This window comes from Scylla paramamosain, chromosome 21 (genome assembly GCF_035594125.1).
Source record: "Scylla paramamosain isolate STU-SP2022 chromosome 21, ASM3559412v1, whole genome shotgun sequence".
NCBI classification, from domain to species: Eukaryota; Metazoa; Arthropoda; class Malacostraca; order Decapoda; family Portunidae; genus Scylla; species Scylla paramamosain.
In genome coordinates this window covers 11,690,767-11,708,266 of record NC_087171.1, presented here as the reverse complement: position 1 = coordinate 11,708,266, position 17,500 = coordinate 11,690,767, and positions in this window count along the sequence as shown.

Sequence of the window (17,500 nt, the reverse complement as noted above, 5' to 3'; positions counted from 1 at the left end):
GCGCTGCCTAACGGGGACGCCGCAGCCACATCACTCCTGCTGAAGGTACGAGAAAAGAAAGAAAGAAAAAGAAGAAAAAGAAGGAAAAAAGAAAAGGAAGAAAGAAGAGAAAAAAGAACAAACTATGTACCTGCTGCCCGCCTGCCTGCCTATCCTTTCTCTTCCTGTTCCTCTTGCTTTCTTGTTTTTTTTTTTTTTAAGGTAAAAGGCTTTTCTTTGCGTCAGACTTCTTCACTATCCTTTGCCTTTTTTTTTCTTTTTTTCTATTATTCAATTTGTTTTATTCATATTTAGCATTTCCTTTTCTTTTCCTTTTCTTCTTGTAGTTTCCCCTCTTTTTTTTTTCTCTCTTCCTCCTCCTCTTCTCTCCTCCTCTTCTTCCTTTTCTCTTTCTCCAACTTCTTTTCCTCCTGCATCTGTTCCTTCACTTTCGCTTTCTTCCCATTTCCTGACAACTTATTTTTATTTCACCATAAATGCTATCCATCCCAGAGAGAGAGAGAGAGAGAGAGAGAGAGAGAGAGAGAGAGAGAGAGACGCCTGCCCCACACCGCACTCGTTCCGATAACATATAATGGTCCCATACTGGTTCCTCTCCGGTCTCACGATCTCCTCTAGCTGACGGCCCATTTGTCGCCGCGCCCCCAAGACGCTACGTGACTGGTGCCAAGGGACGAAGACACCCGCGCCTCGCCACCAAAACATATTCTGCCCCTCCGGACCCTCATAGTGGCACTGACGGCGACAACACAGAAGTCAAGTTTATTGTGGCGGGTTAGTTTCTCTCTCTCTCTCTCTCTCTCTCTCTCTCTCTCTCTCTCTCTCTCTCTCTCTCTCTCTCTCTCTCTCTCTCTCTCTCTCTGCTTGCGAGGAGCGACTCTTGAGTAGTACTCGTTGTTGTTGTTGTTGTTGCTCTTTTCTACTTTTCTTTCTTCTTCTTTCTTTTTCTGTTTCTTGTGGTGGTAGTAGTAGTAGTAGTAGTAGTAGTAGTAGTAGTAGTAGTAGTAGTAGTAGTAGTAGTAGTTGTTGTTGTTGTTGTTGTTCTTGTTCTTGTTCTTGTTCTTGTTGTTGTTGATAATGATGATGATGCAGTAGCAGCAGTAGTAATATCAGCAGTAGCAGTGCCTCACTGTATTCTTAATTACTACTGCTGTTAAAGATGTAACTTTTTTCCCTCTTTTTTTTTTTTTTTTTTTTGCGCATTGCATTTTTCATAATATCAAGTTATTAAACATAATTAAATGAACTTATATATCAGACCTCGTACATAAACACTAAGGTAAAAAACACTCCATACTCGCATTACTAAAACAAGACATTACCTGCAGCACCACGGGGAGAAAATTATACGGTAGCACTCACTCAAACTCGCAGTGGTGATTCTTCCTCGCAGACTGTGAGTGGAGGGCTTAAGAGAACCGCGTGATAATCTGATCCCAAGTCTACAAACAGTCACGTGGCAATGAATGTGAAGTCCTGCGGGGAAGACTGAGCGGCACCACTTCTTATCTAGCGCAGTAAGGGGCTTGGTGTAGTAATTCCAAAAACACACGAGGAAAAATAGGGATGAAAACAGTACACTAGCGGGGATGTATCGAGGCGCAAGTTAGCAATTCACTGGTACCACACGAGTCCATTTGTTTGGTTAACGGTCTCCTAAAGCCAGTGTATGGAGTCCTCTTATGTGATTACACCTCAGAAAGAAAAATACAGGTAATTAAGCTGTATATTCTGCTTGTGTTAGGTGTGTGTGTGTGTGTGTGTGTGTGTGTGTGTGTGTGTGTGTGTGTGTGTGTGTGTGTGTGTGTGTGTGTGAGAGAGAGAGAGAGAGAGAGAGAGAGAGAGAGTATAATATATTGCTTCATTATACGAATTACTCTTTGTAAATTATAATCACTGATTGCACGGCCATAAATTCACTTCAGGCGAGCATCATTATATGTAATTCACAGCTACAAAGTAATCCAATGGACTAATTTATCTTGAATTTATAGGCTTATCTGTCCTTCGTCTTGTGGATTAGAGTTATTTTCAGTTATATGTCTTTCCGTCTTATGGATTAGAATCTTCCTTTCCTTCTGCAACAGCAAACGCGCCGCTCTTCGGACCTGCAGGCGCTCCAGGGTCACGGGGAGGTCCTGGAAGAGGGGCGAGGTCATCCGGCCGCTGACAGAAGTTGCTTGGGTCAGACACTTTATGATCGGTGTAATTTCAGTCATAAAAACACATAATCCCAGAGTTACTTGGGCACTCCATCGTGGTGAGTGTCGAGCAGACCCGCCAGCGATGAGGAAACTCGGGAATTATAGCGTCATTCCCGCCATGAGAGGAACACCCTTCACCGCCTTACTCAGGTACACTTCGCCACCTATTCCTTTCTGACATGATAGTGTAACTCTTCTATTTTATGCCCACATCTATGGCTGCTGAGTATTAGAAAGGAGGGGCGTATGTTTGGACAATAATGGCAACTTGCAGAGTGAGGCACTCGGCGCCACCCGAACCAGGGCAGCGAGAGGCGACATGGCGAGATGTGCGTGACAGGGAAGGCCGGAAGGGCGGCCAGGGTCTGTCCTCTAGCTGTAGCGTGTGTCTTAAGAATGTTTACTGAGAAAAGTTTAGGAAAGGGAAGCGAGAGGTAGACACAAACTTAGCATATGGGTAGTCTCTTTGATGACACTGACGGAGAATCACTAACGGAGGAAACACTTCATTGTCAACAGCAAATACATACACTTGAACATACATAAAATAGAAAGGAGAGTGACAAGCCTCTTGAGAATGGAGTTTAAGGGTGAGGGAAGAGGAATTTACACTTTCATGGTCGCCAGCGTCACTAGAATGGTACTCCTGCAAGGTATGGTAAAGTAACTATGTGTTATAAGACAGCCTCAGACTCACATCCACGCCTCCCGTCCCGTGTCAGCAGAAAATTACGTTTCTCTTGGCCGTCTTTACACCTTATTAAGTATTCAGTTCAACATTCATTAAAATCCCCTCTCAGTTGTTAAAGCAGTGACAATTTGGGTGACTGTCCTCCTCCAAACAACAAACAACCCGAGCATCAGGAAGCGCAACAACACGAGCCGCGGCAGCCAGGTGACATCTGTGGCAGCAACAACAACCCGGCAGGCGGAGGAGAAACTTCAGACAACCTCGCACACCCTGGGCTTGATGCACGGACCCCTACTCGCCCTCTCTCTTCCCTTCCCTACCATCCCTCTCCCTATCCTCCCGTCGCTTCTTCTCCTCCTCCTACCATCCCTCTCACTCTCCTTCCGTCCCTTATCTGGCTCAGAATATTGCACTGCCTTCCTCCGCCACTCGAGCCTCGGGTAACTTAGCGCACTCACGCGGCAGACGTGCACCACTGCCTGCCTCCTCACCTCTCCCTCACCTCGGCCACGCACCGATACACTAACACCGCCGCTGAGTGATCCCCTCCATCAGTATTGGTCCTTCCTGCACGCCTTCCCAGCCACGACGCTTTACCTCAACACATGCACTCACACGCGATCACACCCAACGAGCCAAGTCTCTTACCGAACACCTTGACTGGAATGGTCCGGTGGAGGGTGAGCGGGTTACGTACCTACGCCAGCAATCCAGCGAGCCTGACACACTAACGCGTTTTCGCCAAATGGACTAACATACTTGATCCGTAACTACAAGTGTTTCAGCGTCTCATCTTGACTACTTTTGACAGACTCCGGTATAATTTATTAGGGTTTTCAAGGATGTTTAAGAATTCTAGTGATAGTTTAACCTTTTCACTGAGATAACCAAAAAATTCACAACACTAAAAACGATGTATGAGATCTTTATAGGCGTCTACATGAAAGAATAGATTTTGCAGTTTATAATCGGTATAATGTTTGGAGGTGGCTGTAGAACAAGAATGGACCGTTTAAATATCCTGTCATAATACTTTTAGATAGATAGAGAGAGAGAGAGAGAGAGAGAGAGAGAGAGAGAGAGAGAGAGAGAGAGAGAGAGAGAGAGAGAGAGAGAGAGAGAGAGAGAGGAAAAGAACATAAGAGACATGAGGGAATAGTCTCTCCAGCGGGCAATTATATTTTACAGCAGGAAAGTTGGCGCTTCAGTATGAGTGTTTTAAACCCTTATACTGGCGTGGTTGTCCTTTTTAACACTCAGAACAAGAGAACTGATATTGTCTTTTCTACGATACATGACTATTCAAAAGACTTGTACAAATGTAAGCCTCTGAAAAGTTGCACGTTGGTGGTTGAGGGAAAAATGATCAAGCAGACTGAAGCTCGGAAAGGTGTTTGGCCACAGCACAGAACAGAATAAGAATACAAGCTTAGAAAAAAAAAAAAAAACGAAGACATTTCCAAAACTTAATGAGCAAGCCCGATCAGAAGCTTTTGTATATCCCTTCACTTTTACATAAGAACATAAGAAAATAAGGGAAGCTGCAAGAATCCATCAGGACTATGCCGTGGCAGTCCATGTATGTAATCTACCTACTTATATCCACCTATCATCCCATCGAGCACTACTTCTCCAACTTTGGATAATCCTTTTTGGCCCTTTAGATACTAGCACCTCAGTGGGCATTTTTTTTTTAAATATAAATTTGGTTTCCTTGGCCAGTATAGAAAAAGAAAACTACTTTCTTGCTATTTTTCCTTTACCTTTCACAATCTTTAGCCAACCTCCTTTTCCCATACACAAAAAACAATAAGATCAACAAAATCCAAACCATACATTCACCCTCGCTCCAATGGCTACAAATATACAAGCAGGGGAAATTCATGCAAACTTTTCTACCTTCCTGCCTCGTGTCATCATTAGCCAGGAGCTGAGACGCCGAGGTAAGACAAAGGGGTGTCTGGAGGAGCTCGGGAGGTCATCAGAAAGGAGCGACGGAAAGGTTTTTTGTTAAGAGGAAGCGTGAAAAGCAAAGAAAAAAAGGTTCTGGAAAGAAATTGCAAGAGCTATTAGAGGCGAAGGCTGTTAAGGGCGAGGAAGACTGTGCTAATGGTGGTATTAAATGAGCGAGAGAGAGAGAGAGAGGGAGAGAGAGAGAGAGAGAGAGAGAGAGAGGAATGGTGAGGAATGGCAAGTGAAAGGAGGAAGGAAGGAAGAGCAAAGGAAGGAAAACTCAAATGGAGAATGAAGGAAAATGATGATGAGAAATGACAGAGTAGAGGAAAGGAAGGAAGGAAGGATGATAAAGGAGAAGTTAAGGAGGGAAAGGAAGGATATGGAAGAAGGTGGACATGAACAGATTTTGAGATGACGCGGCTGTTACCAAGATTCCCAACGTCACTCGCCTCAAACTCCCACGGGGGGAAGCAGCAGCTGGTAGAGACTCACTAAAAAGTAAGGACTCAAGGGGACGCGGAGCAACCTGCGAATCCCTCCATGAGTTTGAATGTGCTTAGTTGTTTATTTAGTTCCTTCGTTACCTATTCATTCAGTAGTAGTGGTTTGATTAATTTGTTGTTGTTGTTGTTGTTGTTGTTGTTGTTGTTGTTGTTGTTGTTGTTGTTGTTCGTTCTTGTTGATGTTGTTGCTGCTGTTGTTGTTATTGTTGTTGCTGTTGTTGTTATTATTGTTGTTGCTGTTGTTGTTGTCGTAGAAACCTTAAGTGAATATGGCATTTTCTCGACTTTTGACTGACTGTACTACTTCCAGTCAAGACAAGCATTACACAAAGTATGAACTAGAGGGACAGAGAGAATAGAAAATCAGGCGCGCAGGCAGCGAACCCAACACCAGTGGAGCAGTAATGAGGTTATTCAGTCTTCCTTCCTTCCCTCCTTCCTTCGTTCCTGCCTGCCAGCCTCACACATTATCTATTATTTAGGGCTTCCCCGGGGGTGATCTAATTAAGGCTGTCATTGCCCACGATCTACATTCTCTAGGGCACCTTTTTTTATTTTTATGGTGGGTGGAAGCGAGAGGAAGGGAGAGGGAGAAGAAAGGAGAGGAAAGCAGAGGAAAGGAGAGAAAACGAGAGAAAAGGCGAGGAACTTACTCCTAGCTCTCTACTCAACCATACCAGTTCTCAACCCTCTTCTGTATTACCACTAACATCCCCCCATAAGCCCTCCGCCCCACCAAGTCCTCTGCCCCCAAGCTCTCCGCCCCGCTCGGCCACGCCCCCGCATCTTACCCCCGTTCATCTCCAGACAACCATCCTCCCACACCCTTCATTTCCAGAGCCAATCCTGACCCTCTGTTTTCTCAGTGACTTACCTTCGAACAATCTCTCTCTCTCTCTCTCTCTCTCTCTCTCTCTCTCTCTCTCTCTCTCTCTCTCTCTCTCTCTCTCTCTCTCTCTCTCTCTCTCTCATCCACCTTACGAGACGATGAACCAACTTAAAGAGGAACGATGCCAAGTGAGAGAGAGAGAGAGAGAGAGAGAGAGAGAGAGAGAGAGAGAGAGGAGAGAGACGAGAGAGAGAGAGAGAGAGAGAGAGAGAGAGAGAGAGAGAGAGGTGGATTACGGCAAGATAATGACTAGAAAAAAATGCTGAGGAAGGAAGGAAAGAAGTAGGAAGGAATTAGGAAAGGAAGGAAGGGACGGGAATTGGAAAAGGAGGGCAAAAAAAGGAGGAGGAGGAGGAGGAGGAGGAAGAAGAAGTAAGTCAACCATCTGGAAAACTTGTGTTTACTAAGAGAGAGAGAGAGAGAGAGAGAGAGAGAGAGAGAGAGAGAGAGAGAGAGAGAGAGAGAGAGAGCGGTCCAAGAAAAAGATAAGTTTGTGAGTTAGCGTGCTTAAAATTCAGACACACTGAAGGTCGCGGCTCAGACATACAAGCCTGGGCGATGATGCTAAGCTGGTGACAGTGAGGAGCGGGGGAGGCACAGGAAGAAGAGGAGGAAGAAGAACAGGAAGATGGGGAGGAAAAGACATCATCAAAGCCATTATCATCTTCCATTATCACCACGTATTGGACTTATTTTATTTCAATGGCTGTTATTCCCATCATTGCAAGACTCCTCCAGTACATTCTAGATTAACCGCTGCATGGCGCATTAACTGTGTTTTGTTTCACTTAGCACCAATATGATATAACTGGGAAGAATTCTACGCATCTCGCTGTCCATGGGTTTCAAGTTCTGTGGCATCATGTCTTCTCAGTCAAGTTGGTTCTAAGTGCAAAGAAATTAGAATATCAACGTTATCAAAGTTACACAGCATCTTGAGGACCTGCATCATGTCTCCACGTCACTTCTTCTCCACCAAAGGATCAAGAACTAGGACTCTCGTAGGATTTCGTTTATCGTAGTATTTTGTTTCTCGTAGTATTTTGTGTCTTATTTTGTCTCTCGTAGTATTTTGTCTCTCGTAGTAATTTGTCTTTAACCCTTTCAATGCCATGGTCTTCCTCTGTTAACACTAAGAACAGAGTAAAACATTTTTGCATGGGCACACGAAAAAAAAAAAAAAAAAAACAGAATACTTGTTTAGTTTTTTGTGTTTTCCAGGCTACAGAATAATTTAGGAGACTACAGTATAAAAAAATAAGTCTCTAAAAAGATTTATGTTAGTAAGGGAAAGTTTGTGTGGCAGTGAAAGAGTTAAAATCTAGTATTACTTTCATGTTCTTTCATAAAACGCACCACAAAAATGCGTCTAATGCCATCAGCGATTTACACAGTGACATTATTTCCTATTTCATGCACTAGTTACCAAGATCCATAAGACAGCGAAGTCGTGAGATCAGCGCGGGTCGTATTGTGACATCAGTTGCCCCCACCACTTCACACACTCTCCTGTCTGAACACAGCTAACCTACCCTGACGTGTGACAGTAATAAAGAGAGAAAGAAAAAAAGAATAACAAGGGAAAAATGTGCAATAATGAGTAATAAGTGTATCATTGAATGAGTGAATAAGGAGTAAAGCAGATGACGTTGTATGGTTCCTGCTAGTTACCCTGAAGCAAAGATCCCACTGGTTTTGGTTCACAGTGAGCAGGGGAAATTAAAAGACGAAGAGAAAGAAAGGTACACTAACATATGAGGGAAAGAGGAACAATGGGAGACTGAACCAAAGAAAAAACAAAACAGGAGTAAGAATGGAAATAGATAAAAAAAAGGAGGGGAATACAAAACAGGAACGAACACAACAAGGGGAAGAAAGATACATTAAGAAAAGGCTGAGAGAATATAAAGAGAGATATTGGAAGCAAATTAAAAGAAAAAGAGAAAAAAAGCAAAGCAGGGATGAAAACGAAAATAATAAAGAAAAAAAAAAACAAGACAGGAATGAACAGTGAAGCAGGGCGGAGAAAAGGGAGAGGAAGAGACGAAGAGAGAAAGAGAAAAATTAAAGAATGAGAGAATAAAAGACAGCAAAAGGACAGTAGGGTGAGAGAGACAGACAGACAGAGAGAGAGAGAGAGAGAGAGAGAGAGAGAGAGAGAGAGAGAGAGAGAGAGAGAGAGAGAGAGAGAGGGGGTGGAGGAGGAGCGGAAGGGAAAGAAAACAACCAGTGAGGAGATGAATGAGGGGAAAGGCAGCCAGTTAAGGGGAGGAGGAGAGACGAGGGAGGGGAGTTAATAATGGGGAAGGAATCAGAAAGGAAGAGGCGAAGGGAGGAGAGAGGAAGAGAGGAAGGGAGGGAGGTGCGTGGCAAGCCCTAGAGGAAAGTAGAGACGAGGAGGAGGAGGAGGAGGGGGAGGAGGTAAACGAAATCAAGCAGGAACTGGAGGAGGAGGAGGAAGACTGAAGGAGGAAAAGATGAAGAGGCCGAGTGGGATGAAGTGAAGGAGAGAGAGAGGGAGAGAGAGAGAGAAAGACGGAGCGCGGGATAGACAGATAGATAGACGAGACGAAGGAATGGGAAGAAAGGAAGAGGGAAAAAATGTGCGTAGATAGGCAGCAGGGAGAAGAGAATAAGGGGACAAAGATAAAGGAGAATAAGTCGGGAGGTAAAAAGAGGAGAGAGAAAAAAAAAAGAGACAAATAAAGCAAATAGTAGGATGAAAGGGAGAGAGAGGGAAGAAAGAAAAGAACGAACGAACGAATGAACGAAGCAAGAAAGAAAGAATAAGGACAAGCAAACAAAGCAGTAAGCATGCAGGAAAGAATAAAAAAGGAAGGAGGGAAGGAAAAAATTATTAGCACAAAGACGCCGCTGAACACAATCATTTGGCGCTGCGGAAAGGAAAGAATGAGGGAAGAACACCAATAAGCAGCAGGAAAGAGAGAGGAATGGAGGAAGAGAGAAAAAGAAAAAAACGGAAAGAAGGAAGGCAAGCAAACATGAAGCAAAGGCAGCATTTCAGAGCATCAGATTCCCGTGGCCTCCTCCTCCTCCTCTTCCTCCTCCTCCTCTTCCTCCTCCTCCTCCTCCAGCAGCGAGCGTGGCACAATCTTTACAAATTACAGGGAATTATAAAGCAACCTTAACCCTTTCATGCAGGCTAATTAAGTCACATTAGGACATCCGTGGGGAGGAGGAGGGAGGACGGGGAGGGGGCGTGGCTAAGGAGGGAACCAGCCATGTGTCCTCGGAGTTTAAGGCCTGCCACCCCCTCCCTCCCCCCCTCCCACGTAGAAGTCTGAGGAAGTTTTTTTTTTTCTTCTTCTTCTTTTTGATAGCCGTAAGGACTCGTGTGGTGGGAGGAGCGGCAAGGGGCGAGGTGAGCTAATGAAAGGGAGAACTTCACTCATGATTCTGTGGCGGTGCATGTGCTTGTAATAATGTCTCCTTTAGTGCCCCTCCCTTGCTTTGCCTTGCCTTGCCTCCCCTCCGTTCTTCCCAGTGTTTTACCAGCTACTCCTCCTCCTCCTCCTCCTCCTCCTCCTCCTCCTCCTCCTCCTCCTACTACTACTACTATTACTACTACTACTACTACTATCTATCTATCTATCTATCTCTCTCTCTATCTATTTATCTATCTATTTATCTATCTATTTACAAGCAGCAGCGGACCATCTGAGGGAGAACATTTATAAACATTTACATTTACAAATATCCTTTCAATTTCTATCTGTGAAGGCTCCCTAGGTGACGGAGATCCTTCAGTTCGAGCCTTTAAAGCCTATGTCTTAATTTGGCGCTGCTTCCTTCACCACCTCCCTTCCCCCTCACCACTAACCTCATGCTTGACTCCCGCAACGACACACTCCCACGAATATTTTACTCCCACTTTCCACGCGCCTGCACGGAACACTAATTCATTACGTGATATATTTCCTCTCTCCCTTCCTTTTCCTCTCTGATTCTTCTCCTCCCTTCTTTTCCTCTCCCATTCCTTCAACTTTTTATTTTAAAGTTTCAAGCGAAGTGTCTTCCTTCTTTCCTTCCCTCCTTTCTTCTTCATCTGTCTTTCCCCTTCAAAACACACGAAGGAAACAATTCCCTTTCCTCTCTTCCATTTCTCCTTCACTCGCTTCCCTTTATCAGTCTTCATAATTCCCTCCCGTCTAACTTACATTCTTCCGTGCCTCCCATTCCTCCCTCTCTACCTCCTCTACCTCTCCTGGCCTGCGTTCTCATCTCGTGCCGTGAAATGCAAACATCGCCCAAAGCACAGCCTCGCCTCACATCACCTCAACTCGCATCGCCTCGCCGACCCCTCAAACACGCTACGACAGCTAAGGTCTCCTCCACCAGCGTGCCAGTCGCCGCAAGAGCCACTTCGCAGTCTCGAATGTCTGGAAGAAGGACCATCACCACCCAACAGCTCCTTTACCATACGTGCAGAAATGGACAGGGAGGATAGGAGCAGGGACTTGGCAAGGGGTTAGGAGAGGGAGATGAAGGGTTAAAAAAGGGATGGAGGTGAGAGGGATAAAGGCAATTGGGAGGAAATGTTGGTTAGGTTAGTTTGTAAATACACTCTTGATGATGATGTGTGTTTTGTTTGAATGCTTTTCTTAATCTTTCTTTAAGGATTGGAATCTCAGTGGGTTTTTTTTTTTTTTTCGTTCTTTTTTACTGTTCTAGGCCAGTGCCCCTCTTACATGAATAAAAAAAAGTGTAAGTGTGTGTGGAAGGGCGGTTAGGAGAGGGAAGCATTCAACTTATCACCCTAGACAGACACATACACACACTGACACACACACACACACTGATGATCGGATATTTTTCTATCGCCTGCCGCAGATCAGAGTGACGTCAGCGAAGATTGGTCGCGAGGAAAAAGTTTTTATAAGAGGATTAACGATCTTGTTTTCAATTTCCTCTTAAGATTCTCGGGATAACTCCAGCCTCGTCCGGAATTCGCGCTGCTCTTCATCTTGGTGAACGCTTTCCAAGGTTATTTCTGACAGGGATTCCTAATGCTGCGTGTCAAGGCCGAGGATTTTTGTTTTCTTTCTTCTTTAAAATTTGTTACTATTGTTGCTGATGGTGGTGATGGTAATAGTCGTGGTGGTGATATGGGTGTAGTAGAAGTAGTAGTAGTAGTAGTAGTAGTAGTAGTAGTAGTAGTAGTAGTAGTAGTAGTAGTAGTAGTAGTAGTAGTAGTAGTAGTAGTAGTAGTAGTAGTAGTAGTAGTAGTAGTAGTAGTAACACTGTGAGAAAGTTGTGTCGAATGTGGCAAGGATCATCGTCACAGGAAATATTCTTCTCTAAACGTTTCAGCACCTGACCTCGATTACTTTTCATTGCTTCTGGTGTAAGTCATCGTGGTTTTCAAGGCGGTTTAAAGTTTCCAGTCATGGTTTAACAATCATTCTACACGATCACTAGGAAAAAGTACCCATGAAAACCTGGCTTATCATTTTTATGGCTTGTAGTCCTGATCAGAAAAGTATTTAATGATACGTGCCATAGTCTGAGTGGGTGAGGTGAAGTATATAGAGTTATTACATTGCGTATCCTAGGTGCTTTGAAATAAGGTGTGTTCGGGCCTGCTTGACGCTTGGGTCTTAACACCTCTCTCTGACCGACTGCGTGAGCTATACAGTACACGAGTCCGTATCCTCCCGTGAGTTACGTGAGGCGAGAGAAGGGAATGAGGACGAAGAGTAAAAGCCAATCTCCTCGCCTCGCCTGGGAGATTTTAATACTTAACAAGGGACGGAATACTGACTTTTTTTTTTTTTTTTTTTTGAGGGGGTTGGGAGGAGTCGGATGATTTCTTCTTCCACACCAGCTCGAATATTTGTGGGGAGAAAAAACGAGTTGTTTATATATTAAGAAAATGTTATGAAACGTTATCATGCTCGTATCAATAAAAAAAAAATTTTAAAAAAAGGTGTTTTATGTCTATTTAATTTACTTGGTGTTAGTAGTAGTAGTAGTAGTAGTAGTAGTAGTAGTAGTAGTAGTAGTAGTAGTAGTAGTAGTAGTAGTAGTAGTAATAATAGTGGTAGTAGTAGTAGTGGTAGTAGTAGTAGTAGTAGTAGTTTTATTTTCTTTATATGATTTCTTTTCCAGTATAATCTCAAAATGCACGGAAAAAAATTTGCTTTATTTAAGCAAGTAAAGGAAAAAACTTAAAACTCTACTGTGACCTAATTAACTACAAGAGTCACTTTTTGTCATTTTCTTCTATGTCTTCGCCTTCTACGCCATCTGAAGCGTTTGGTAGACAGCGATCTGTATATTAATAAAAAGTAAGAAACGTTACTATGACCTTATTAATCAGAAAGGACTTTTTTATATAAATATATACTTTCTTATCTTATTCTATCCCGAAAGTCTGGGAAAAAGTGGATGTAAATAAAAATAAGACATTATGCTTTGAACTTATTAATCTGAGAACATAAAAATAAGACAGTTTGCTTAGAACTTATTAATCTGAGAACAAAGTGAATCGACAACCAAACGACCTTCAGCGACCTCGAGATGTCACCGGTGTGCTCATTAGAACCCCACACACAGTAGCAATGGGCGAGGGGGCGTACTGGGGCGTGAAGGATGAAAGCGTGGCCGGTCTTCTCAGAGCCACGCCGCCCTTACCGCCCCCCTCACCTCACTACCACGTCAATTATGCCGTAGTGAATTCCACCCCGAGGTAATTAGAGCAGTAAACAACGTGTTAGGCAAAATTCAGCCAACACACACACACACACACACACACACACACACACACACACACACACACACACACACACACACACACACACACAGAAAAAAAAAAGTTTAATGATAGCCCAACAAATTATTCTCAACTCCCGCTCTTCGCACAAATATTCGCAGCTTACAACATCACACACACACACACACACACGCTGAATTGTGTCGCAAAAATTACCCATTAAGGATCCTTCTCTCCTTGGAATAATTGCAGCACACACAAAAATGCTTAAACACGACCTCGCACACTACTTCAAGTCCATCCATTACACGGGGCGGGTTAACGGGGCCAGGAGGAGGCACGGAGGCAAGCAGGCAAGCAAGCAAAGCGCCACACAACCACCGCCGAGAAAACTACATTCCTGTTTCAATTTACTGATCACATCTCACAGACACGGAAGCGTCGACTCTTCCTTTTCCGTCTACGCTCGGCTGAATTTCGAGGGCCAGATGGGAGCTGCCGGGCTGAGGGGTGAGAGTCGGGGGAGCAACGTCTCAATTAATCCCTTCACGCACCAGTAAGGTTCCCGCGGCGCGTTGAGGAAAGCAACGAGAAGCTAAAGGTCACTAGGTCATGAGGATGATCGTAGGCTGCCACCCCCTCCTCCAATGTAACACCCACTGGCAAGGATAGACAGCCGGGTTGCGGGGTGTTGCAGTTTGTTATCCTGTTTACTTTGTTACATTGCCTTACCTATGATTATAAAAAATGGCACAACAACGATGCCAAAAAATGGTGTCCCCATGGCGAGAAACATAACGGCCACGAGGACGTCCTGTTAAACCCAAGGAGACACAGGACATGCAGGGACAGCGACGGACACAATGACGACTTCGAGAACGACAGCGACAACAAGTAAAGGTTAACAACCGTGAACTTTGTGAAGAAAAAGTCGCTCACTTTTCTACAAAAAGAAGGGAAAAACGTGTTAAGGAGAGCACACGCTTCAGAAAACGTGTGTGTGTGTGTGTGTGTGTGTGTGTGTGTGTGTGTGTGGTGCCCTTTTGGAGGCTCGTGGTGTCTGTATACCTGAGGCATTCAAAATAGCCACCAACAACTAGGTGGGGAAAACAACATTATCTGCAGTACGTCAGCCGGCTGCGGTAAGAGGCGGCGCCTGCTGGACACGGCCACATCGGAAGCCAACATAGCTCCTGCACGGCGTAGAGACGAGAAGCAGTCTCACCCACGCCCCCCGCCCCCATTCTTCTTTTCAAAGGCAATTTCCGTGCCAGCAATGCCTCCAGGAGGAAGCTCTCCCCACACCCTTCTGCTTATGCCTTCAAACCTGTTACGCAGGATCCTTTTTTTTTTTTTTTACATTCAGTCCGATGTTTTGTATATTTTGTAGCTTCTGGTAATATATATATATATATATATATATATATATATATATATATATATATATATATATATATATATATATATATATATATATATATATATGTGTGTGTGTGTGTGTGTGTGTGTGTGTGTGTGTGAGTGATAGTAGCAGCAGTGCTCCAGCCAGTAGCGTTCGAGTCAACATGGTCTGCTCACAACAGGTTTGCATCCCGGACCAGGCAAAGACAAATTGTGGGACTTGTCTGCTCTCGCTCGGGTCCCTGTTCATCTGCCAGTGAATAGGTAAAGGCTGCAAGCCGAAGAGTTGTCATCCTGCTTCCTGCCAGGAGCGGAAGGCTTGGAATCCTGCCCTCTTTGTGTGTGTGTGTGTGTGTGTGTGTGTGGTGTGTGTGTGTGTGTGTGTGTGTGTGTGTGTGTGCAAAAAATACTGCTGTTGTTACGACGATGATGATGGTGATGATGACAGAGGAGGTGGAGGAGCATGGTTCGGAAGCATAACATCCACGACCTTTCCCCCAGGCCAGCCCCCGCAGTGAGGCACCCCCGCAGTGAGGCGTGCACCGGGCTGGCGTGGACGCTTCAAGTGAGGAGCAGCACAGGAAAACCAAGCTGGGTCGAGATTGTCAGTCAGTGTTTCGTTCCCCGAGGAAAGCACTGCACACGCCAGGTACGTGACGCCTGACTCGTGGTGGTGAGGCGGAGAACGTGCCTGTGCGGCCGTGCGGGGCAGCTGCTTCCATTGAAAGTATGACCATTTGTGACACAGCATTCACACCACGAGTCTCCACCGCCACCCTCATCGCCACTCACCACGCCGCCCACCCTGCTGGCCCGCCGCCCACCCACCCTCCTGAGGGCACCATCAACGAGCGTCCTACCTCCGCCAGCGCCTCCCCACCACGGCGGTACTGTCCTCGGCAGTGGCCCGGCAGGATACGGGATCGATGCTTCTTGAAACAAGGGCGATGCAGTGGTGACCCGACAGGACCCCACTATTGCCCGTGCCTCCCACGCCCCCTGCGCCGGTTCTCCCCTTCCCCCTAGTCTTCTGCCACGTATAATACACGTTACTATTTTTTTTTTCATTACCCTCTATTAGTTCACCGCAGGACAACGAGTTTTCACAGTGGTTAGGGGGAGTTAAACGACCATCACGACTATTACGTTACTAATCACCAATTGACAAATCGAAATGGTAAAGCCTTATCCTCTGCGGAATTTGAACGCATTCACAAACATGTTAACTGGAAGCAATCAATGGGCACCCTTCCCCAGCGAGGCAGCCTTTTAGATACGACCTCGCCGGACTCTCACCTCCTACCTTCACCAGCACTGCAACGCGTCCACCGACAGCTGCCACCACTTATAATACGATAAACATGTACCTTTTTATTTACTCTCAGATGATGTAGAAGCTGATGTCGTTTAAAACAAAGGGGACCCTGCTACCCGTCACGCATATTAGCCTCTTGTAGTGATGTCCAGCCCATGCAGCACAAGGACAAAAACCACAAATGGAACAAAACCTTGACCACACTAAACTATCGGATATAACACACAGAACCCTCGCCTCTAGTACATAACACCACCTGACACAAGAAAAGTAGATCAATAAACTTTGTCCCAGCATACAAAACCTGAACTTCCACTGCACCTCTGTAACCTCTCTCCCCAACACACACACACACACACACACACACACACACACTCCTCTGCAACACACGAAATCCATGCAACCCCTTCCAATCTAACAAAAAAAAAGTTTCGTCCCAGCCCCTGCCGAATAACACTCCGCCACACACTATCCTCGCCCACAACACACAGCGGTCCATTCAGAAAAAAAAAAAAAAAAACATCCACAGTTAAAATATATTCCTTCATTCCTTCCTTCCTTCCTTCGCTTATATTAATTATTTCTCTCATTTTTCATTGCGGAAAACGTTTGTCGTGTCCTGTCCCTCTCCGTTTTCTGTTGCTCATCAACTTAGTGCGCTGTGAGACCAACTCGTGCTTAAGAAAGAAAGAATCGCTCATTGGTCCATCACTGAGATAGAGAAGGGAGTAGCACCAGGAAGGGGGGAAGATAGTGAATGTGGAGATTGGAAGTATAAGCAGCGGAGCGCCAGTCATGTTTGGGAGTGCCACGCCACGCTGCCTCACTTGCACCACGTGACCGTATCAACACAGGCACGCGGCTCACAAATCCACCGTAAATCAGTGTACTGTATTACTACCACTGGAAATTCGCAGTGATATTAGATTACACTGGAATCATGCAATAAATACAATGCAATTTGCAACATTTTGTCCCGTAAAATTAGTGAGAAAATAACGCTACACAATAAAAAATAAAATCGGTAAAATTCCACATTAACATAAAAAAAAAAAATATATATATATATATATATATATATATATATATATATATATATATATATATATATATATATATATATATATATATATATATATATATATATATATATATATATATATATATATATATATTCTAACTACTCAATATGAAATCTATTGTGTATTTATTAACCGGTGAAAGTAAAGGGTGAGTCAGTCCCTCTACTTAGTCATCAGATCCTGTCGGAATTCAGTTGAGAACATTTCATTTTATACTACTCTTGTAATTCGTCTTGATGGCAGTCGTGACGAAAGGAAACAGTTTTACAAAGATCTGATGATGGAAATGACGAAAAAGAGATTCCAAAATTATTCCACACAGCTCAGGGAATTCTAGTCCACCTTTCTTCAAGGGATTTAGTGTCGAAACCCCACTATAAGCCTTCAGGCTTCAGTGGCCACTTTCTTCAATTAATTATTCAGAGACTGTTAATTCATCTCTTAATGGGATAACTGGACTTCGGACTCAGCTGCTCTTTCCCTTCGAGTCTCTTTGTAATCCGATGTAAAAACTTCAATGTTCTGCCAAGTTAGTATAATACTGAGTGATAACGTTTTGCGAGAATACATACAGCTTTGTAGCATCACCAGTGAGTGACACTACATTAAACTTAAGACAGTTGCCTCTTGGCATTATATATATATATATATATATATATATATATATATATATATATATATATATATATATATATATATATATATATATATATATATATATATATA